Here is a 25,241-nt window from a genome sequence, read left to right on the forward strand (position 1 = left end):
TCACTTCACCGTTCCATATGTTCCTGCTCGGGATTTAAGACCAAAATACCGCTATTGCATTCCTCGCTCCTCAACCCGGTACGGAAAGCGCACACGCCATTACTATGTACCTGCATGTTTCAATAGCTTGCCACCTACTGTACTCCGCATGAAAACTAAATACACCCTGAAACAAACTTTGCGGTATGTCTCCGCGCTGCTTCCTGCCCCGTAGTTATTTCATCTATTTGCTGTATTAATTTCAAATTACTGTAATCTCTCTTGATGTTGTAATAGTTATATATTTGTTTCACTATGTTTGGTGACCTTTTTCTTTTTTGCAAAGTTCACTGCAACGTCTCTATTTTCCTTTGTTTTGCCAACGTTCGCTGTCTGCCAGGCGCTGCCACTCAAGCCCTTTGAGGCTTTGGTAGGCCTGATTTATGTTGTCTGGCAATTGACATGAATAAAAGTTCTATCTATCTATCTATCTACCTATCTATCTATCTATTTCATTGTTCGATAGTTTCTCGTTGTTTGCACAGGTAGCAAATCACTGACCACGGTAAAAACGTCTCCTTGGCGTGAAGGCACGTCCTAACGCGTAAGGTTCACGTTTGAAGAGTAAAAAATGTCTTTGCGGCCCATTGAATTTACATCCGATGAACTCCATTTAATACACTGGTGTCAATAAAGGCTATGTAACGCTGCAATTTTATGGGTAGATGAAGTGATTACTGATCGCAGCCTTTGTCAACTGCCTTTTGGAGAGGCCGTACAGGTATTCTAAGAAAAAGCGAAGACTAAATAAACCGAATGCATCAGCGCGAAATTCTCTCGCGACAATGCCCAGAAAAGTCAGGTGATCACTTAGCCTACCGGGAAGGGGTAGTTGGTGGACAAAAGGTGAAAGGCAGATTCACCAGACTCTATCAAGGGAGCAAAAATTTCTGTCCACTCATAGGCTCCCTTTTACTGCGCCCCAGAAAAATCGCAAAAATTCTATGCAGCTCATGCACCTTCTTCACACAACGCAGCGCTCGCAACAGTGTTGCAACGCAACGTCGCAATGCAACGTCGCGACGATGTTGCACATTTTTGTTCGTGGAGAAAAAGAGTGCTCTCAACCCATCCAAGCCTGCTTTTTTATCGTAACCTTTCTTGGCAGCCAGACGAAGACAAAGTGCATCTGCTCGGACACTGTTCTGAGGCGCTTTGACAAAGTTTCGCTGTCGTCGTCACCTCGGCGGCTGCAAGAGCAAATCTTTACAGCGCTTAGATACACGAAGTTTTCACGAGTACATGGATACCAACCAAAAAGATGTGAGTGTATAAACTGGAATTCTACGACAGTTGGCAGAGGCGCTCAGCCTGACGACATGGAGGAGATCGTAGGATACGATCCCATTGAGATGCAAGTTTGGAGTCCTCAAGAAGCAGATGAAGAAGAGAAAACAAGCCCTGGATCAAGCTTCGCGTCAGTGGATTGAGGCACATTCCTAGAATGCGATGCAAAAAGCCAAGCTGGACCGGCAGCTGTTGGGTCGGGGTGATGACGTGGAACATGCCAAGGTGAGCCCAAGCCTAGGTAAAAGCTTTCTGAGACTCCCGGCGCTAAAAAGGGGAGATGACGAGGCAATTATCAGACTTAGATGCGGTTTGGATTTGGGAAAATACGAAGCGAGCGTGTGGAAAGCTGAAGCGGTCATGGCATCCGCCACTGGTCAGCCCGACATGAAATCCGAGATCCAGGTCAGGCTCAGTTTGGAGCAGAGTATCATCGTGTTAGGGGCAAAGAACATATAAGCGGCTCGCCTAATCCTCGAAGTGGAAGCGATAATGTTAGTCTGGTGCAAATATCAGACCTGTGCGTACGTCAAACCCCCAGAGGACACGTGCAAGGGAGTACTGAGGGGCATTAATCCGGAGGAAAGTGAAGAAGACATCCGGAGAAATATCAGAGCCAAAGGGAAGGAAATCCTGGCTGTAAAGAAATTTGGAAAAGTAGCTACAGTGGCGGTCACCCTCTCGGGTAACAGAGTTCTCTTTTACGTCTGCTACAACGGAAGGGAATGCCGTGCTACATTTACAAGAAAACGACACCGTCCTGCTACAGGTGTGGGGAAGTGGGCCGCAGGGCCGACGTTTGTCCTAACCCGTATGTAACGAGATGTAAACTGTGCGGGAAACAGGATCCTTTGGAGGTACATGAATGTGTAGTGCACTGTTCAGTGTGTAACGGCGAACATAAGACAAACTCGAACCTTTGAGATCAGAAATTCAGGACTCCGTACATTATTAAAAAGAGAGAGGCAGAGAAGATGAGTGACCTCGGAGTTGCAAAGGACAGCGAGCCAAGGCCCAAGACGGGGTTCGAGTTGGGCGCAGCCGGCGGCCAAAGATCAGAAAGCCACTCGCGGTCGGTTAGCTTGGCGTCAGTCGACAGAAGCAGAGGTGGATCAATGAGCGATGCAGGGACAAGACCACGGATAAAAGAGTGGAAAAGGTGAGCTAGGCAGCGCGAGTTACCTCAGGTCTTTATTTATTGGGAAACAATAACGAATGTAGGGAGCTGAAAAAAGAACTCGAAGAGCTTATAAAAGAAAATCGCAAACTTAAGGAGGAAATGAAAAATTTAATAAGAACCATGAAAATCGTTAGTGCGGGGCCTGTCCCCCAGAGATCCGATCCAAACAAACTGGGATTCCCGAAAATAGACTCAAAGAAATCAAGGATATAATCTTACAGATGAAAGCACAATTAAGAGAAGAAAGTTTGTAGATCATTTCTAGCATGCAGCGAATGCAACTCGCCATTCATAACTTACAGCTCAACCAACATCAACTCCAACAGGCGGTAGGCATAGAGAAAAATGAAATAGCGACCCTTAATATTGAGATGCACAGGAAAAATTATTAAGAAAGGAACAACGCTGGTCAAAAGGACCTCGGTCAAGAGTTGGACTGCCAATAGAGTTTTAGACGATGATGATGGTGAGGTTCGCGAAGAAGATGAACAGTCAAAATCAAAAGAACAAATAATTAATTTGGCAATGAAACTGCAGAGAATTAAGCAAAAAACAGGCTACATTAGAGTAATATGTAAAAAGTGTTGATCTCAAACCACCAGTAATAGCGCAGCAGGAGACTGAAGCAGACGGAAAGCTAATAGAATAGAAAACCTTTCATCTTCACCCAAGCGCGTGCATATTAGTATGTAAAGAATACAAGGCACAAATCGTTGATCTGGAAGTGGAGGGGGTAAAATATACTTGTATAGAAATGATACCCCTTCGTAGAGAAAACAGGAGTAGTTGGGTCGTGAATATCTGTAGCAGGCCGAAGGATACAAGGGCCAGGTTCGAGAAAATTATTATAAAAGCCGAAATTGCCGCTAATGGAGGTCCACTGCTAATTGTTCGGGGACTTGAACTCTGCAAGCTACCTATAAGGTCCTCGTACGAGATAGCGAAGGGAAAACACTTACCAGATGCAATCACGAATGAAGCGCTTACGATCCTAACGAAACCAAGCGAGCCTACTAGAGCTGGAAGTAGTGACTGTAAGGACACTGGTCCAGATCTGAGCTCAGGTAAAAATCCAAGACATGCAGCCTCGGAGAACTTAAAGGAGAACTTGGAAACGATCACTTTATCCAGCAAACTACGGTGGAGTGCGACAAGAGCAGCAGAAAGAGGGCGGCAGCTAGAATTACAAACTGGGATAAAGTCAGGGAGTGCCGGAGCGAAAAGGTGGAGCCGAGTACTGAAGATTATGAGGCATGGGCGAAAACGCTTTTGAGGGACGGGAAAGTCCTGACCAAAAAAAAGATTAAAACGTTGGAGTACTTTCCGGCCATTGACCCGCATTTATTGCATATATGGGAAGCGAGCAGAGGTCTTGTTCACAAAGAGGTAGAGGAGGCAGAAGCTAAACAGAAACTAAAAAACAGAATAGCACAGCTTACGGAACACGCGGAGCAGTATACCTCGAATTTGGTCAAGCCTAACTGGCACAACCTCTGCGAATCTTTCAATGGCAGAGTTAACCTCAAGATAACCTGGTCCGTATTGAGATGGTTGAAAGAGCAAAACGGAGCAAAACCCTAGGAAAGAGCAAAACAGAGCGCAAAGCAAATCTGTTGAAGGTCATGTACAACTTCAAGGGGAGCAAAAGGGAGCACATTGCAGGGATTAAAAGGAGATACATACAATCGGAGGGTATCGGTCTGGACATGGAAGACTACAGGGCACACAGAATGAAAAAATAGACAAGGTGATCACAACCTTGGAGGTGCGTGCCGCACTCGTGGACATCAGGAGGATACCTGCCTGGTGGAGATCGGGTGACCACCAAATTGCTAGCTAACTTGAGCGACAAGTCATCGGAAGCTAGCACGGAATTCTTTAACAAATGGTGGCCGGAAGGGAAAATTCCTGAGTTATGGAAGACGGCAGAAGTTCTGCTTATTCCGAAACCCGGTGAAGAGATCAGTATCGAGAAGTTGAGGCCAATATCGCTAACATCGTGAACCAGCAAGTCGATGGAAAATATTATATATAAAGCAATTTACAGATATTTAGATAACAGTGGCCTCTTCCCAAACACGAAGTTCGGGTTCAGACCAAACCTTTCGACTCAAAATGTACTTTTACAGCTAAAAGAAGAAATTATCGAAGAACCTAGAAGCTATCAGACTAGGGTAATTCTAGTATTCGACCTGAAAGGTGCTTTGATAAAGCAAAACATAATGTCATACTCAAAAATATAAAGGACTGCAATTGTGGTGTAGGGACGTATAATTATATCAAAGCATTTCTCTCGAACCGAAGAGTCAGGTTCAGTGTCTGAGAACTAAAGTCGTAGTTCACGTGACTGAGAAGTAGGGGCACACCGCAGGGGACAATGCTGTCCCCTTTGCTCTTCAACATTGCCCTATTAGGACTACCAAGTATGCTGGACAGCATACAGCGTGTCAAGCACGCCCTGTATGCTGAAGATACAGCGTGTCACTCACGCACTGTAGGCTGACGACAATTTGTACCTCCGGAGGGTCAATTGGGAGCATACAGGAAAGACTACAATGTTCGGCAGATACAATGCAACAATACGCTAATAGCTGTGGAATCCAATGCACAGCCACCAAATCGGAGTTACTAATATTTAGGAAGAAAGGAGACTCTGACCCTGTTATAGTATTTGTGGGGGGAACGCAAATTCAAGAGGTGCCACTTGCGAAAATCTTAGAGAGAGGAGAGAGGCTTTAATGAAACAGGAGAGGTCTGCCTGGTTGTTGGCCTGGCATGCTACTCAAGGGCGAATATCTTAGGTCTGTTAATAAACGCCAAGGGCAGCAACGCGAAAGTGATTAGGCGATTGCAGGCAACAACTGAGCAAGTGGCGAGAATGATTAGTAGGATATCAAACCACAAGCATGGACTGAAAGAAAAAGAAACCATAAAGTTAATACAGGCGTTTATTGTCAGCAGGATAACTTACATAGTACCATATCTGAAATGAAATAAAAGTGTGACGAACAAGCTGGACGTCATAATAAGCAAAGTATATAAAAGAGCACTTGGTATCCCGGTCAACGCAGAAACAGAAAGAGTACTACACATGGGCATTCATACTACTGTAGATGAAATTACTGAATGCCATTCGATATCGCGGAGGATGCGGCTGTCAGGAAGCAGGACAGGAAAGGACGTACTCGATAGACTTGGGCTCCCATGAATTTGGTCTACGGAGGACAGAGAGGACTTAGGAGACCAACTTACAGGCAAGATCGTGATGCAGCCCATTCCGAGAAATATGCACCCCGAATATCATAAGAAAGGCTAGGGCGAACGCCATTAAGAGAACATGGGGCGCGATGGAAGAGGCAGTTTACATAGATGCGGCAGGACCGGTCAACGGGATATCAACGATAGCATGCATGGACGTGCGAGGGAAGTTAATGAATGGGGCATCAATTCGATGCCAGGTAATCGCCCAGGCTGAGGAAGCGGCGATAGCTTTGGCAATGGTTTCCAGGAGAGCATCGTGTGTAATTACGGACTCCCAGACTGCATGTCGTAACTATATAAAAGAAAGGATTAGTAAACTCGCCAACAGAATGCTCATAACTAACAAAGATACAGACTTTAAATCTACTGTTATATGGACTCCAGGACACTGGGGATGTTAGAAACGAAGGCGCTCCCGCCGCTGCCCGGGTGCTATTAACCCGGGTCCCCCTACATCCGCAGGAACATAATTATTCTAAACCACTATTAAACTATAAGGACTTATTCCAACATTTGAGATTAACGAGGAAAGTATACGCCGAACCCCACAAAAACCTAAACAAGGAGAAAGGGGTCTTTCTTAGGAAATTGCAATCGAATACTTATAGAAATCCTGTCAAATTCCGCTGTTCCCAAGCAATGCTGTAATGGTGGCTAGTTGGTTTGTCATCTTCAGGTTGGCGCGCTATACTTTGGCACAAGGACTAGTTACAAAAAACAGGGCAAGACAGGTACGTGGGCTAACTTTCAGCTGTTTATTAAATGTGCTGCTCTCGTTATATACTCACATACAAAGAGCAAATGTACAAACACGTATGAGGTACAAGATGTTAAGTGCTATTCATGAAACCGTAACCCGTGATAAAATATGTTTAGTGCTATTCATGAAACCGGAACCCGTGTATCACCGCTTTCCATCGCGCTGTTTGCTGACAATCGAATCTCGCTTTGCGTCAGCACTATCGACGGATCGCTTACGCAAGACCAGGACCAGGACGCAGGAAATGGCACGGGCCGGTGCCACGGTATGCGTAAGCGATCTGTCAATAGTGCTGACGCAAAGCGAGATTCGATTGTCAGCAAACAGCGCGATGGAAAGCGGTGATACACGGGTTGCGGTTTCATGAATAGCACTTAACATCTTGTGCCTCATACGTGTTTGTACATTTGTTCTTTTTATGTGAGTATATAAGGATAGCAGTACATTCAATAAACAGTTGAAAGTTCGCGCACGTACAGGGTCGATCAAAAAATTTCCCAGGCCACAAGGTCTGCTTTTGAGTAGTGTCGGGAAGTTGCGACACCCCGAAGCTCTAAATATCTGTAGATGGTAGAAGAAGAATCGTTCTAACCTCTGAGGACCCTGATAGCTTTATCGGCATCTTAGGCGACTGGATATACCGAAGAAAAGCAGACCCTGTGGCCTGGGAACTTTTGACCAAGCCTGTACCTGTCTTGTTCTGCTTTTTTTTGTAACTAGTCCTTGGGCCAAAGTATAGCGCGCCAACCTGAATATGTTTCCAAGTTCGTGCAATCTGCATGGCGCCTTCTGCGGTGAAGTGGCTGACTTATACCATAACGTGTGGGCATGCCAGAAAAAAAACAGCTATACCAAAAATCAATAATCCAACAACAGAGGACTGGGAGGCGGCGCTGTCCAGCTCACATTCGGAAGACCACCTTCCGCTGGCGAACCGGTCATGAGCGGCGGCAAAAGCCAATGGGCTCCTGGAATGAGGGCCCGCACAAACGTTTTATGCATTAAACGTTTTTTTCTCTCTATCTCATAACCTATTTATAAGAAGAAAAGGGCGCGACGTCATCAGCACAGGCCGAAATCTTAACACTGTACGAGGGAGAAGTCGCGATTCGCTATTTTTGAAGATAGTGAACTATGGGGCTCGAGATATACCAGGTGTTTCAGGGAACGTACTCACTAATTTAAAAGAAATAGGGTTTTTTAGGCAAAGAGAAGCTTTTTGTGGCATAGCGATACCAGTGCTGGCAGACGTCAAAAAACAGGTGAATCATGTTAACTAGTAAATTGATTAACTAAATTCTAATAGTTAACTTTTTAGCTAACAACTATAGGCACCTGACTGCAATTACAGATTTCTAAGCGGCCGTTAGTAACAGCCATATATGTTTTAGAATTTCGAAAAGGCGATGACCCTCGCTGCTGTGGCTCGACAAAATTTGGCTACATAGTGGCAAAATACATGCGCTTTCGGAAATTATGCAGGCAAAGCAACCCTTCCAGTGCATGTAACTAGTCGAAATAGCCAAATTTGGTCGAGGCACTGCGCTGAAGGTAATCGCATTTTCGAAATTCTAAAACCTGATTTGGCTATTACCAGCGGGCGGCTACAAATCTCTAATTACAATCAGATGCCTATCGATAATAGTGAGAAAGTTAACTGTTAGAATTTAGGTAATAATTTTAGTACTTCACTTGATCCGCATGTTTGTTTTTGTTTTGTTTTTTGACGCCTGCCAGCACTGGTATTACTATGCCGCAAAAACATTCTCTTTACGTCAAAAACCCTATTTTTAAACAAAAATTATTGATCACCTTCTCTAAAACACCTGGTATAACGCGAGCAGCAAAGGCTATGAGAACATGTGATTTAAATAAAATAATTTTGGTAAGCTCTTGAATGTTAGGGCGAGCCTGTGTTCCCACGTGGCTCTTGTTGGGTTGGGGATGGCGGTTGAGGGGCTCTCGCATATAATAATACAATGTGGTAGAGAGTTGGTAAGGAGGGAGGAGGAATACTCAAAGTAGACACGTTGAAGGTGCAGCGGGGGGAGGGGGGGGACTGGCAAGTCAGTTTTGGGCGGCGGAAAGGTGTCTGTAACAGCTGCCGATACAGGACAGCTACCTCTCTCGATAGTGTGTGCTAACCTAGAGAGCGATGCGGCGGTCCTGACGGCGCCCGCGTAAGTACTCTGCGTATGAGAAATTCCCGACTGACACAAGCTTCCGGAGAAACCTATTACTATACACGACGGGGTCTCCGAAACTGCTGAAGCTGAAGGATTTTGTTGTTGCAGAATCCACCAGCCTTTCGCCTATGTACCCCATCAGATGGATTCTAGCGTATACGCTAGCCGATTTACATTAATTTTAAGTTAATTTGATTTCGCGGCTCTTGCCGTAAATTGCCCTCTTTTTGCGTGGACAGTAAATTATAGTGGGCGAATTGAAAGCATCTTGTATTAAGGAAATTTTGCGTTTTTATTTTATATGCCAATGTCACACAGAAGAGTAAGCATGATAACTTTATTGAATAAAACCCATCTACGTTGAGAAATTTTAGGTCCTGAACATCTTTTAACCAGATTGAACCGGTTCGATTCGGTCCGAACCGGTCCTAACCGGTTCAAAACGAGATGGAATGGGCTCCAGAGCCGAACCCGGAACTGAACCCAGAAGACGTGTACCCGAACCAAACACGAAAAAATTCTGGTTCAACACTCTGGTTGTAACGCTCGGATTGGGGCCAAGGGTTCGTCTTATATTTAGGAGATATGGAACACTGGTCATAGATAACGAACCCCACAATGTGAGCTAGAAGGAGACTCCCTGCCTGGGCTCAAGCTTTTTATGAATGGCGTACTTGTAGTGCTAGAGTCGAAAAACACACTTTAAGATCTTCTAGGAGACATTATAAGCGATATTTCAACCACTGCATTAAACAAAGGGTAAATAAAATGGTACCCAGTACCACACTATGTACAATGCGCAGAGCGTACAGGAGACGCTAAAACCAAAAATATAAGTATAACCTATAAACATTATTTAGAATCGGCGCGCACGAGTATAGTATACAAATGACACCTCTCGAATCGATACTTCAAGCAGGCGGCTCACTACGTAGAACTTCGTTAATGGGCAACCGGTCCCCTTCAAGGGGGACTTGATATCACAGCTGCAGCGGAGGTCCAAATGTCGCTCTTACGCGCTGCGGATTCGATCTCAAAGCAGTTCCCACTGAATTTATTTTCAGGGGGTTCCTCGTCCGTCACATAGGAACAACAAGCAAAGCTAAGAACGGGAAGAGAGTCCCCCTCTGTATGGGTGATCCCACACTCATCCGGATTCTTCGGTGAGTAGCATATGCACCGGCTGTGGCGATCCCAAATTCTTAGAACTGCATTTTCTACGCATGACAACAAGGTTCGTAGGCGGATGAGGAAACTCGACCAGTGTTGCATTAATGGATCACTTTAGCCTACTCAAGATTTAGATACTCCCAGAACTTTCCGCGATGGCTTGGAGAATTAAAGAGAAGTAAGCTCGAAGGGGCTGACCTGCGCACGTAGTTTCAGGCGATGAAATAGAGCTACTGAGACGGCCAACTTGTAAGCTGCAGGGCTGCAGGTGCGCCCAGAAACGGGAAAAGCTAAGGCACCATTACAGCAAAATATGGGAGCGGAAACGCTAAGTCAAAAAGAGAAGAGGCGTCAGTATAACGACGGGACACAAGATCTATTGTTCGGCCTTTTTTCTGTCTTCGCGTTCCCACAATTCAGAGATGCATGTCCCCAAACTTGTTCAACAGTGCGCATTATTTAATCAATGATATCCTTAGAACCCCACTGTGCTTCTTGATTTCTATTTTAATAGGAAAAGTTCAGGGGCTCTTTGTTGGCCTAAAGTGCAGGGAGGAGAAAGCCCATAGCGCGGTGTTGCTGCTTGTGTCACTGATGTGTGGTGAAGATGTTTAGTACACAATTGTTTGTGAATATTAAATGCTGGAGACACTGCAGGGCGTTTGGGAAGCATCCGTCTGATTCGATGCCTTTCTGCAAACACTCTCCAGCGTCCTAAACAAGAAGAACTACATGTGCGTTGGCAGGAAGTAGCCTAGTCGTTTGTACGCTCGGCTGCGAAACGGAAGGATGGTGGTTCCAATCCAAACGTGCACGAAGATCTTTTTGTAGCGACAGCTACACTACGCTACCCAGTCGAGCATTACGCCCTGAGCCTGGGAGGCCGATAGTGTGCATGCGCGAAACCAGAGAGTAGCAGCAGGTGCGCGGCGCATCACGTCAGAGCTCTCCGCCGCTTCCGCGCGAAGATCCGCGCCAGCCCTACTACGCCCGTCCCGGCCTCGCGTGAATGCGCGTTCGCAGTAACCGGAGAAGGGCAGCAGATGCGCAGCGCATAACGTCAGAGCTCAGCCGCCGCCGCGGCCCCGTGTGGAGTCGTAAACTGCATAAAGCTGAGGTGATACGATTCCGTGTATCACAATCGCTGCGTATGGAGCTAGCGATCTTCGCATTCAGGCTGCTCAGTGGCGAACTACCATAGACCTTGTGTATCTGAGAGAAACCATCCAGTCTGAATACTGTGTAGACAACACTGACGCAACTGCGTGCTACTCTACCGATGATCAGGCAGTGTTTACCTCTGTCAAAAGAATTGAATAAATAAACAGTGCGTTTCACTGAATACTTCTTCAATACTGAACATTATAGTCACGACAACAAGCTCGACAACAAGCGTAACCAGGGGGGGAACGGCAGCTCTCGCTACGTATATCCTGGCATAGCTGAACTAAGCCACTGCCAATTTTTCTTATCGAGTTGAAAGCGCAACGGACGGACGGACGGTACGACGTCACTTCCGTAGTCGTGGCTTCCGGTTTGCGATGTAACGAACGGACAGAATCCAGACCGTGAGTATGAGCCATTAAAGGCTTTCGCCTTAATAATGCGACGACGATTAATATGATTATTTTATTATCAAGTCTGTTATGTGAAAGGTAAAAATAGAACACAGAGTTGTCAAAAGTGAAAAACGTCTTTGGATGCCGCGTCCAGTGATAACTGCTCCGATTTTATAACGGAATGCCATAGTCAAATAGAGTACTGAACATTTACAAGATGCGATAACTAATATCATAGCTCATTAAGTAAAAGAATATCAGCTCTATTTCGACCTTTTATACACCAGGTTTTGGGGCTTCGACCTCGTGCACTGGCCGTCGCAATCAAGATTTTATCTGTTCCCGTAATATACCGTATGCATTGCACGGGATCCTTTGATCCTTTGAAGTGACGGCCGGTGACCGGCAGTTCAAGGGCCATTGAAACAATGTAATTTGAAGTTTAAAATTCTCATGAGGTGAAGAACAACATTTTGCGAAATCACCTGCCGAAAGGTTTAAACAAAGGTGCGATCAACACACACACATGTACACACACACACACGTACACACGCACGCACGCACGCACACACGCGCACACACACACACACGCATACACACGCACGAACGCACGCACATACACACACACGCGCGCACACACACACGCACACACACGGACGCGCACACACACACACACGCACGCACGCAGGCACACACACACACACACACACACACACACACACAGACACACACACACACACACACACGCACGCACGCACACACACACACACACACACGCACACACACACACACACACACACACACACACACACACACACACACACACACACACACACACACACACACACACACACACACACACACACACACACACACACACACACACACACACACACACACACACACACACACACACACACACACACACACACACACACACACACACACACACACACCATACGGCGCTATAGCAGTTAGAGCGCTTGGCGCTTGGTTGCTGAGCCCGTGGAGGTGGGTTTGATCCTGGCAGCGGCAGGCACGTTTCAGTGGAGGCGACACACAAGGCTGTCGTGTGCTGTGCGATGTCAGCACATGCTGAAGAACGCTAGCTTGTCGAAATCAATCCAGAGCCCTCTACTACGGCTTTCCTCGTGGTTATTTGCGAAATCACATAAACCACATATACCATACCACACGCACGCACACACGGACGTAGCCTGATTTCTGTGGTATTGGCGCACGAATCGCTGAGTCAGTCTGGCCAACTTTCTTTGCTGCTCTGCTCATTTGGCATCCACAGCTCGAGACACTGAAGAAATTTCGCTGGAGTCACTGAGATATCTTTTAACTGCGGAAAGGCGAAAGCCCTTTGCGACTCATTGCACTGATTTGAATTTGAGCGGTTACGTTACGCTGCGCATGCGCAGTTGTTGCTTGGTGGCTGATCGCACCACCCGCCACAGTGGGCAGTTTGTTCACACTCCAGTTGGCAGGTTGTGATCACGTGACAAGGTCACGTGATCTAGGATGTAACGGACGGTCACAGTCTCGCTACCTAGAATGTAACGGACGGACACCTTGAAGTCACGTGACCGGACGGAAGGTCACCGCGAGAGTGACCCATTAAAGGCTTTCGCCTTAAAGGGTTAACGGCTGCCATCGGCCTATTCAGCTGAGAAGTGGTTATTTGCGAAAACGAACTCATTAGGGCGGCCAGTCCACGGCCGGTCTCGAGGAGGGCGCGCGCGCTCTTTCATTCGGCCTTCGCTTTCGCCGCGGAAACAATGCGAGTTTTTCTCCGGGAGTTACGCCGCCAGCCGCCGCTAGAGGCGCGATGACCCTACCGCTGGCTCCGCGCCTGCATCTGCGGTGGCGGGTGGCTCTTGCCTGGTTTCGCGCTGTAGCACGCTGGTTCAATGTGAGCGCAGCACCGAATTAAAAAAAAACAAAATGTAAAGGGTTAAGCTGCGTACCTTCAACGCAGTCCACTTGTGCACAGATCCTTCGTCACAAACTATGCTCGATGAAAACATTTGAAATAAGGCATCACTCTCCCATTCAACAAGGTTGAGGACTGGGCGAGTTGGTAAGTATTCATTTTAAACCAGCCAGAAGACGCGACACAAAGGAAGAAGCAAACAAGACGAGGCTGGACTAACAACTGAAGTTTTATTGAAAGGAAGAAAACAACGAAGACTCGCACTGAGATGCGCGCGCACATAAGCCGTATCAGTGAAAGGGCACACAAAAAAATTTTTCAATGTCAGGGTCTTACTAACAAGTTATCTAAAAAGGCAAATTCCTTAGCGTGAAGGTATACCGACGGCTTAGCCACACACGTGTCCTTAGCCTTAGCAATGTAGAAGGCTTCAACTATCTCGCGACAGATTTGTTTTTCATTTCTATAAACTACAGTAGTGTCGCTGAAGTCAGGCGTGCAAAGAGACAGATCATCGTCCGATTTGCATTCTCGAGATTGCACGTGCAACGCCAGATTAGAGTTCGCCTTCCCACCCAGAGAGTTAGAATGCTCCGTCAGGCGCACATTTAGACATCTGCCCGTCTGCCCGTAGTATCATCGACCACAAGGCAGCGGAACGCGATACACCACATTCTTTCTGCAAGGGGTGAGCCGTGTCTTATGTGACACTGTGCATCGGGAACGATCACTTGATGTTTTATCAAGCCTCCTTTTTACGCTGGCGCACAAGCCTCCTATCTTGTTTTTAGCTGTGAAGACAACGCCAACGTCATACTTCGCCGCAAGTTTCTTGAGTCGGTGTGAAACACCATGGAGGTAGGGAAAGGCGGCCACCTTTTTTCGCCGCACCTCCACGTCAGCATCTTCCGGCCCCGTGTTGCTCTTTCTCAAGCGAGTCAAAACACGTTCAGACAAGCGGGCAAGGTGGGCAGTTGGGAACCCAGCTGCCATTAACTTTGAAACCTGCTGCGAGAATGAGTCCTCAACGCGGTGATGGCAAGACTTATGTAAAGCGGACTTGATGCATGCGACTGCCAAGCCATCCTTTACCAACCTCGAGTGGTCAGACTGATAGCTAAGCAGAGGCTTCCCTGACCTGGGGCTGTAGCCCCAACATACGTGATCGTCCCCAAAGCACAGGTCTAAATCAAGAAACTGCAAATGGTTATCTTTAGGAAATTCAGACGTAAAGGACAGGCCCTGACCGCCCTCCTTGAACATTCCTAGAACATCTTGTGCCAACCTATCAGAGTCATCCTTGCCTAAGAAAATCAAGTAGTCATCAACGTAGCGAAACGCTACTACGCCGATGGCTTCCAAATCAGGCTGTAAAGCAGTGTCAACTTTGGAAAGAAAAATGTCGCTGAGCAAAGGTGCGACCTGTGACCCTATGCAAACGCCTGACATCTGGACGTACATGCTGTCTTGCCAACAGACAAACGTGGAGTTGAGGTAAAAGGACAACAGCTCCATGAAGCTAGCCACCGATACTCCGCACGCATCAATGAAATCCTGTTCATCATTATCCACCGTGATGCAATCTTGCACACACCTTAGAAGTCTGTCCTGTGGCAATGAATAGTAAAGGTCCTCCACATCGATGCTCATTGCTGAGCACGTGCCCGGGTTCTTGTCCATAAGAAACTGGATCACAGTAGAAGAACTTGGAATCAAAAACGGATCCTTAAGTTTCAGCGTCTTCAGGTGCCTCTGCAGGAACCCGGAAATCTTGTACTGCCAGGTGCGACGTTCTGAAACAATAGTCCTGAACGGAATGTCCACCTTGTGCGTCTTCGCCGTGAAGAAAACGTCCAAATGGGCTTCTGAGGCCGCCTTCACCCTTGAACTCAATGACCTCAGATTGTGATCATCAAGCCATGCAATAGCCTTCTTCCTGTAAGATGATGGCTTTGCTTTAACCTTCTTAAAACTCTTGGCAATCGCAGCCGAGGCCTATTCAGAAAAGATGCCGTTGATAAAACATCAAGTGATCGTTCCCGATGCACAGTGTCACATAAGACACGGCTCACCCCTTGCAGAAAGAATGTGGTGTATCGCGTTCCGCTGCCTTGTGGTCGATGCTACTACGGGCAGACGGGCAGATGTCTAAATGTGCGCCTGACGGAGCATTCTAACTCTCTGGGTGGGAAGGCGAACTCTAATCTGGCGTTGCACGTGCAATCTCGAGAATGCAAATCGGACGATGATCTGTCTCTTTGCACGCCTGACTTCAGCGACACTACTGTAGTTTATAGAAATGAAAAACAAATCTGTCGCGAGATAGTTGAAGCCTTCTACATTGCTAAGGCTAAGGACACGTGTGTGGCTAAGCCGTCGGTAAACCTTCACGCTAAGGAATTTGCCTTTTTAGATAACTTGTTAGTAAGACCCTGACATTGAAAAATTTTTTTGTGTGCCCTTTCACTGATACGGCTTATGTGCGCGCACATCTCAGTGCGAGTCTTCGTTGTTTTCTTCCTTTCAATAAAACTTCAGTTGTTAGTCCAGCCTCGTCTTGTTTGCTTCTTCCTTTGTGTCGCGTCTTCTGGCTGGTTTAAAATGAACTCTCCCATTCCTCTGAACTATGTCGAGCATTTGTGGTTTTAAATCCGGAAGGAAATATTCTGATCCCTTCCTCGCGCATGTCTCATAGTCCGTGAATAAATGACAAGTTAATGCTAAAGGGCAGATAATGAAAAGTCAGAGAACGAGAGTTTTGCGCTCGTCCCATAGAAATGTACCGTATCGCCGAGAAAATTCTCTACTACGCGTGAGCCGTAAATCCGATATCGCCGTAGCTGGTGGTTTGAGACGATACTTGTAGAGTTGAAAGTCAGACTCATGAACACTAACGCTGAACTGTCAAATAAACTGATTGCTGGGAGATGTATACAGTACTTAATTACGCTGATATCGCTTATCGCACGTCCTGAATGTATTTATTTTCACCCGCATTTGCGTCATAACTTTCTTAAACGAAAGGGCTATATCAATAGCTCAAAAGAATACTAATGTGCGTGCAAAGGTCAAGAAGCATTGTAATGCATTGTTCTCTGCTCAAAGCCAATGGTACGTGGCCTTTCCGCTTTTCTTTCTCAAACGATAGGCCACCAGATTTCTTTGGAATGACTGTAGCTGGACGCATGTCTCTCTTCATGTTCGAAATTTTCGCAAGCGCATTAGGCGTCTAATGTTTCAACTTCCTTGTCATATTTCAACTTTGAAAGGACGAGGGCGACCGTCCTTCTGACGTTACTTGACCGAGCACTTGTTTTATCGCTGCGCCGACGAACTGCATGCTTTCCGCTTGGGGACACGAGTTCGCCCAATAAACAATTTTCGATTGTGACGCAAGCTTGTTGAGAGAAAACTGACGTCAACCAATATTTTAACTTTAAGGACGCAAGCTTCCTTGTCGTGATTCTGGCCTTCCTAACGTTACCAGAACGTAAAAGAAGCAGCCAGTACAATCTGCGTATGCTGACTCAGATATTTACGAGTACTGAGTATTGCAATTTCAGAAAGTATGCATAGCCAATGATTGACTTCAGCTACCATAAAAAGCGCCATTTTTTCTTGTCCACGTATATTCAACCTGTGGCGTGTACTGAAGCTGCCTACAAAAAATTGGTTTAATTATCTTTGGAAAAGATCTCACACAATGCAGTTCAATGTCCAATGCCCTCTATTTTTTAAAAAATCGGGATCTTTTATTAACTTGTAAGCATCGCAGACGTTAATTTTTATTTCCTTACATTGCAAGCTAAGCCAGCTTGTATAACGCACATTGCTGTGAGGTTTAGAGGAGCTCCGTTAGGTTGCGGAAAACTTTTTGGGGTGATACTTTGTTTGCTGAATGACGTGAGGAAAGTTCATGCTCTCGAGAGGTTTAACGAAAGCAATCATGATACTACAGAAATGCAGTAGAATAATGCAAAGCTGGTAGTCATCGCCTTTCAGATAAGTCTGTTCGCTCGTAAAGGCGGATTTTATTGACAGAGCGCAGTTGCGAACTAATTTTGCTTTGCTGACAGTTTGTACTTGCTTGCAGTTGCTGTCAACAACTGACTTAATTTTGCGTTGTCATCGGGTGGGACGCGGGTCGTGAGAAGCTGCCAAAATTCAAAATGCATTTCCAAAAGGAGATATTGGACGTCGCGTGCGTGCAACGTGCTCTGCTCCTGCGGCCAGGGTTGGGTTCCGTCTATACTCGTTCTTTAACGCGAATGACATGATGCGTTCTCCTGGTGAACACCATGAATTCTTCCTAATGCCGCTGTTGCGCAAAATTAAAGCAGCTGCGCTTGAAATTTCAGGAGGTATATTTATGCTGCAGAATCCTTTTATCTTTGAAATTTGCCATCCAAGTATTACTTGCCGCATATCATTTTACCGACTCATAAAGAACCTGCCGGAAGACGAACTATGTAAGCTGATAGCCTTGCTTTTTAGCCAAATATTAGAGAGAAACCTGTTGACATTTGTGCTCGAAGCATACGTTCGACCATACACATTGGGGCTAAAGGAGCTGGAGAGCGCGCAATCGTTATTCCGTTGCCTCAGATTTCTCCCATGGCAAAAGGGCTGACTAGGCAGTATTTGCGTGAAGGCAAAATATAAAGGTTGGACGGTTACCACTGACGGGGGCCGAACTGGAAGCGAGCGCGCGTTCTCCTTCCGCGTTAACGGCGGTCGCAGCGGTGGAGCGGTTAGCGGTGGTGCAGCGGCGACCCCACCGAGGTGCGGCGGGAGACGGAAACAGACCCCATTGCGAAGGCCGTAAGTATAAAAGCGCGCGCTCCCCTCGAGACCGGTCGTGGCCAGTCAGAAAGCTATGCATCCAATTATAAACTATATAATTTAAACTTCAGTTCGCAAGTTTCAGGAGGAGCCGATTGTGGGGCACCTTGTCAAAGGCTTTTTCAAAGTCTAAAAACGGGGAATGCACCGGTACATTAAGGCCTAATTGGAAGGAAAAGTGAAAGTGATGTATACCACGATATTAAGAAATGCGTCCTGGCTAGAATGTAAATATATTGTTAGAGAGAAGGAACTACACGGTATGGAAAATTATGCCGTGCTCCATCAGCTTATAACAAACTGAAGTAATGGATATGAATCTCGAATCAAGACCCGATGTCGAAGAACGTTTTTTTTTAGGAAATGGAATAATTTTACGGATTTTCCACTCCAGCAGCACTCAGGATAAATGTAACTGCCGAAAAATGTTTGACAATATGACGCCAGTTTCCTACATTCGATTAGCTTATAAATGCCGCGAGGTTCAAACGTTATTTCTGGAATGACAGGCTAATGAAGATAAGGAAAATACGGAAGATTGTCTATAAACTGATAAAACTGAGCAAAAATAAATATTGAGAATGGCGTTGCTGAAACTTCAGTACTTCTGATAAGAATGTTAATTTGGTGGCGCCATTGCCAACAATTCGGGACAAGCTCTTCTAGTTCCCTTAGCTGGCACCACGTGGAGTATAGCTTTGAACGTTTAAAGCAGCACGTTAACATCATCCATGGTGTCAGAAACAAATATAATGACCGAACAGTTGCAATTCAAGCCCCATACGCCGCTATATTCTTTTGCTGCGCTGTCTGGGTGCGGTCCCGGATTCCTGGTGATGGGTGTTATGTATTTTTTTTTCTGCATGAATTGGCAACCTTCCAGAATTGACTTGGGTTATTCCCAACATATCAGAAAGTGAAGGCTAATGAGTAGGCGGGCTAGCTATTGCATGTTTTTTATTATGCTGAAAACTGATTCAGACTTCCGTTAATGCACCTATTAGGAATAACGCCAATGGTGCTGGAACTCGCTTTCTCTGTTTTCCCATCCGTCTTAAGAGACCCTGACGCTTAACCGGTATGTTTTCACCTCGCTCGCATCAGCTGCCGAGGTATGGTGGTGTCTCTTTATGCAATCTATCAGACTTATAAAGATTCGATTGCTGCCCCCGGTGATGAACCTGCTTAATTAACGCAAAGGTAACGCCGACCTTTTTCCACGAACCAATCACGATCGCATTGTTTCGCAGGATTTGCGGCTGCACTTTCCACAGGCTGGAAACTGTGCTTCCTTGAGATTCCCCGGAAGGCGGGTTGCCACCAGCAGACACTTGCATCGCATCGCAGCTCGCGATGGGGCTTACAGAGCACGTTTCCTGCATGCTGAAAAAAGGAGTCGAACCTGACATTGTGCTGCGTGGGTATCTACGGGTTTAGCCGTCACAGACAGCAAGCATTTGTTGGTGAAGAGGCCACTCCAATGCAAATTTTCTATCTTTTTGTTGTACCTTTGCCAGTAGTCTTTGCCCTAGAATTAAAATTTTGAACTGGTTAGTTTTCCACTTTCAGAGCTGGAATATAAAATTTAATAAAGCCAAACCACTTTTTGTCTCAGCTTGCGCTTTCCTTGCGAGAGGTAAACTTGAAGCAGTAAATTTCACCCGTTACGCTAAATTAGAATGGCTGCATTGAATGGCACCTTCTTACTATAGTAATACCAAGTAAAGAAAAAAGCAGCAGTATAACTTTTGATAAACCGCACGGCACCGTACCTCTTGCAACAATTATAATATTATCCAATTTTGCTGCTAGAGGCGAAAATTATTCTGTTGCTGCAGAAGGCGCTACTGTGAAGGGTTAATTCTTGCACCGTGCGGTCGAAGACATGCAGAAAATGCCATGGAGCGTTTGCAAAGCTTACAAGCTACGTGAAAAATCCTCCCTCTGCATTTCACAAGCATTTCATAAGCATAAAGGTTCAGTCAGAGCCGCCGCGGTGGCTCAGTGGTTATGGTATCGGCTACTGGCCCGAAAGACGGGGGTTCGATCCCGGTCGTGGCGGTCGCATTTCGGTGGAGGCGAAATTCTAGAGGCCCGTGTACTGTGCGATGTCAGTGAACGTTAATGACCCCCAGGTGGTCGAAATTTCAGGAGCCCATCACTGCGGCGTCCCTGATAGCTTGAGACCCTTTGGGCCAATAAACCCCCCTAAACGAAACCTCACCAAAGTTTTTTTTTTACAGCTAAAACAATATTTTGTCGTAAAAACGAGAGGTGGCTATTCCGTAAGACAGCAGTTCGTAAATTAAGTGCAGGCATTGTTTAATTACGAACTGCTGTTTTACGGAATTGCCACCTTTCGCTTTTACGACAAATATCAGTTTAGTTGTAAAAATGTATATTTCTGTAAAGTCATCTGAAGAGTGCCGTACTGATAATCTTCATTGCAGTGTTGCCGACTTTTGCACCTTTATTAAGGCGTTATGCTAACGAAAATAAGAGCTGATACAGGTACGTAAGATGATCCGTATTTAGCTGTCTGATTCACACTTCTGAGATATTTATCGCAACACATGCAGTAGAAAAAAGCCAGCCTAAAATTGCCAGTACCACCTGTGCGACAAATTTTATGCTGTCACAATTCTCTTTAGCAGCACTGACGCGCAATTCTGAAAGCAAGTTCCCTTTTGCAAGGTGTATTGCGAAAATTTCAGCAGGCGTCCGAGTGAAAATGAGAGGGGTGGTACAGCCTACGAAGCTTAACCAAATGAAAGTTCAATCATGATGCCTTGACTTTTCTTAAAAAAGAAAATGAGAGGGGCATGTTGTCTGAGAAACGAAAACATTTCAAAATTCTCAGCAAGAGACACTGAATAAGGAAATTGGAGGAGTGGTACGTGAGAGGAAATGAGTACTAGTACGCTTATCACAAAAGCGGTGTAAAGCTTGTTTGAAATGGCCTGCCAAACAGAACTGAGGAAATTAAATTTGTAGTCTCTTCTCGGATCTGTCTCAGCTGCCAAAAAGAGAAATTCAAGATAAGGGCTGAATAAAAACTAGAAAACGCCAAAACATCGGAGTTGTTATCTCGCACCAGAACCTTGATCAGCGGAAATGAAAGAGTTCTTGCATATTTTCTTTACGAGAAAAGTATGCATGCTGACGAAATCAGATTGAGTAAAAGTGATGGCTTCGCTCTAAACCTGTAGCGCTTTTTCAGCCCTTTTCTGTTCCTGGAAACGCATGTGCGAATCTTAATATTAACGGAGTGCTTATTCGTGCTTGCTACTATTTTGGTCTCTTTGTATTATACCGCTCAATCTTACAAGCCTGTAGCCCTTCTAGAGGCAGGAAAAAGACTTTACGTCGCAAAGTGAAATTTAGGTAAGTAAACACCCCCATATAATATGCATCGTGATACTTGCAGCCTTCAATGACTACCGAGATTTTATTGTAACGCCAGCGAAATTTTTCAGTTTTGCCGCCGTAAAGGTCGCGTTTTTTACTCTGTGCTTCTTCAAACTTAAATCATACTGCGGATCATGCTGCGAATTTTTTTCCTTACCATGTTTGTTCGATTTAGCTTAGTTGAAAAAAAACTGTTTGAAAGCATTTCCCACTGCTTGAGGACATTTCAAAATCAAATATTCACTATTCATTGCGCTTTAGCTACAGCGATACACGTCTATGAATAGTTCAACACAAAGTGAACAACACAAATAAAGTAACTCCTCTTGTCAAAACGTTAGCTAGCAGAGTCAGGCTTCCCTCCCACGCTTGTTCATTTTGTGCTGTCAAGGATTCTATCTTCCCTGCACCCTCTTGGCTATGTATAGCTCAATATAAGAAGCAGTTTTAGCATTTATTCACATGTGAAAAAGTTGTCTCGGAGCCCCCAAGGTTTGAGATTTATGAGGAATTAACGTCCCAGAGAGACTCAGGCTATGAAAGACACCATAGTGAAGGGCCCCGGAAATGTCGACCACCTTGGGTTCTTTAACGTGCACTGACATAGCACAGTACACGGGCCTCTATAATTTCACTTCCATAGAAATTCGGCCGCCGCGGCCGGGATCGAGCCCGCGTCTTTCAGGTCAGTAGCCGAGCGCCATAACCACTGAGCCACCTTGGCGGCTCATCAAGGTTTGAAGGGAACCGTAAGAAAAATAAATTCATATCTTAAAGTGCTAATAACGCTAAGTAGGTGAGTAGGGTCTCTGCAAAGTTTGGCAGATAAAGGTAGGAGAATGAGATGCTCGTTATGGCATACATACAGAGGGATTTTTGGAGTGAAAAGCTCCACTTCTCGCATGCAAAGCTGAAGGTCAAATTACGCTTGAATGTGACCTCCAACTGGAGACTCGTCCCAGATGTGGCTGTGACGTCAAACCATGTGATTTGTCGCAGCTGTATACCGCTTGTTCCGCTGCTGCGCAGACCGCTCGCTCTGGCCAGTTGTGTGTGCGTGGCATTTACTAAATCCAAATAATAATAAAAATAAACTGTAGGAAGTTTTTATGCAAAGAAGCGATTCTTCAAATCTATAAAATAAAATATTTTATCGAAAATTGCCTAATAAAGATGGATAGCTAATAAAGATCGATGAGGATAACAATAGATAGATATTTAGGTTTCACCAATGTGCAGCATTTATGCAGCGATGGCGTAGAGGTAGAACATCCGCCTCGCGTGCAAGAGGACCGGGGTTCAAATCCTGGTGCCGCGCAATTCTTCACCGGGTTTCAAAAAAAAAATCCGCCTGTCGATGGAATTGCATAACCAGGCCTGGAATGCGGCCTGATGTCGGTGACCAGCACTCTCTCACCAGAGCAGGATTTGGCCACCCTGGTGTAGTACTTCGCCACAACCTTCTATGATCAAACCAATTAACCCTCGGCCCTCAGTCCCCAGCGGCTGCGGAGCAACTGACCATGGCGGCGGCCAGACCTGTGACGCAGCGGAGGGTGCTAAGAATCTCTGGCTCCGGACAGGCCGCCATTGGAATCTGAACCTGGCAACGCTTAACGCTAGAACTCTATCTAGTGCGGCTAGCTTAGCAGTGCTGTTCGAGGAACTAGCGGGAATTAAATGGGATGTGATAGGGCTTAGCGAAGTTAGGAGGACAGGTGAGGCGTATACAGCACTAAAGGACGGACACATACTGTGCTATCGCGGATTAGAGGATAGACGAGAACTAGGTGTGGGATTCCTCATTAATAAGGATATAGCTGGCAACGTAGAGGAGCTCTACAGTATTAACGAGAGGGTAGCAGCTATAGCAATTAGGCTGAATAGGAGGTACAAGCTGAAAGTGGTGCAGGCCTACGCACCCACATCCAGCCATGATGACCAGACCGTTGAAAGTTTCTATGAGGACGTAGAATCGGCAATGAATAAAGCAAAATCGCAGTACACTGTACTGATGGGCGACATCAATGCGAAGGTGGGCAAGAAGCAGGCTGACGACCACGCGGTAGGTGACTATGGGATAGGCTCTAGAAATAGCAGGGGAGAGCTATTAGTTGAATTCGCGGATAGAAATAATTTACGGATTGTGAATACCTTCTTACGCAAACGACAAAACAGGAAGTGGACCTGGAAGAGCCCAAATGGTAAAACTAAAAATGAAATCGACTTTATACTATGCGCTAAACCTGGCATCATTCAGGATGTGGCCGTCCTCGGAAAGGTGCGTTGTAGCGACCACAGAATGGTAAGGTCTAGAATTAGCTTAGACTTGAAGAGGGAACGGAAGAAGCTAGTGAAGAAGAACACCATTAACGAGTTAGCCGCAAGAGGGAAAGCACAGGAGTTTAGGATAGCGCTGCAAAACAGATATTCGTCTTTAACTGAGGAAGATGATCTTGATGTTCATTCAATGCACGATAATCTGACATCAATAATAACGGAGTGCGCAGTAGAAGTAGGCGGTAGGACAGTTCGAAAGGATACCGGGAAGGTATCTCAGGTGACGAAAGATCTGATTAAGAAGCGCCAAAGCATGAGGGCGTCTAACCCTACCGATAGAATAGAACTAACGGAGCTATCAAAGTTAATAAATAAGCGCAAGGTAGCCGACATAAGGAAGTTTATTATGCAGAGAATCGAGCATGCTCTAAAGAACGGAGGTAGCCTAAAAGCAGTGAAGAGGAAACTAGGCATAGGTAAAAACCAGATGTATGCATTAAGAGACAAGCAGGGCAATGTCATTAGCAATATGGATAAGATAGTTAACGTAGCCGAAGAGCTCTACACAGACCTGTGCAATAGCCAATGTAATCAGAGCGTTAATGTGAAAGACAGCAGTGCACAGCAATGCCTCATCCCGCCAGTAACGAAAGATGAAGTAAAGAAAGCCTTAGAAGCAATGAAAAGGGGAAAAGCAGCTGGGGAGGATCAGGTAACAGCGGATCTGCAGAAAGATGGAGGGGACATCGTGCTAGAAAAACTAACCACCCTGTATACGCAATGCCTTATGGCCTCGACTGTACCAGAAGCTTGGAAGAATGCAAACATTATCTTAATTCATAAGAAGGGAGACTCCAAGGACTTGAAAAATTACAGGCCGATCAGCTTATTATCCGTTGCCTACAAAGTATTTACTAAGGTAATCGCTAATAGAGTCAGGGCAACGTTAGACTTTAATCAACCAAATGATCATGCAGGCTTTCGTAAAGGATATTCCACAATAGATCATATTCACACTATCAATCAGGTGATAGAGAAATGCGCAGAATATAACCAACATCTATATATAGCTTTCATTGATTACGAGAAAGCATTCGACACAGTGGAAACCTCAGCAGTCATACAGACATTGCGTAATCAGGGGGTAGAAGAGTCTTATGTCAAAATACTGGAAGATATATATAGCAACTGCACAGCTACTATACTCCTCCATAAAGTCAGCAATAAAATTCCAATAAGGAAGGGCGTCAGGCAAGGAGACACGATATCGCCAATGCTTATCACCGCATGTTTACAGGAGGTATTTCGAGGCCTGAATTGGGAACAGTTG

The 25,241-nt window shown here is 45.6% G+C and overlaps 1 long non-coding RNA gene across 1 annotated transcript; it reads left to right on the plus strand.

Annotated features, from left to right (window-relative positions):
• The first annotated feature begins 1,185 nt into the window (after positions 1 to 1,185).
• On the plus strand, positions 1,186 to 19,749 carry LOC144098336 (uncharacterized). Its single transcript, XR_013307173.1, has 3 exons — positions 1,186 to 1,551; positions 9,778 to 9,876; positions 19,474 to 19,749. It is a non-coding gene; the product is annotated as an uncharacterized LOC144098336 (long non-coding RNA).
• Positions 19,750 to 25,241: the final 5,492 nt, after the last annotated feature.

This window comes from Amblyomma americanum, chromosome 1 (assembly GCF_052857255.1).
Source record: "Amblyomma americanum isolate KBUSLIRL-KWMA chromosome 1, ASM5285725v1, whole genome shotgun sequence".
In the NCBI taxonomy this organism is placed as follows: Eukaryota; Metazoa; Arthropoda; class Arachnida; order Ixodida; family Ixodidae; genus Amblyomma; species Amblyomma americanum.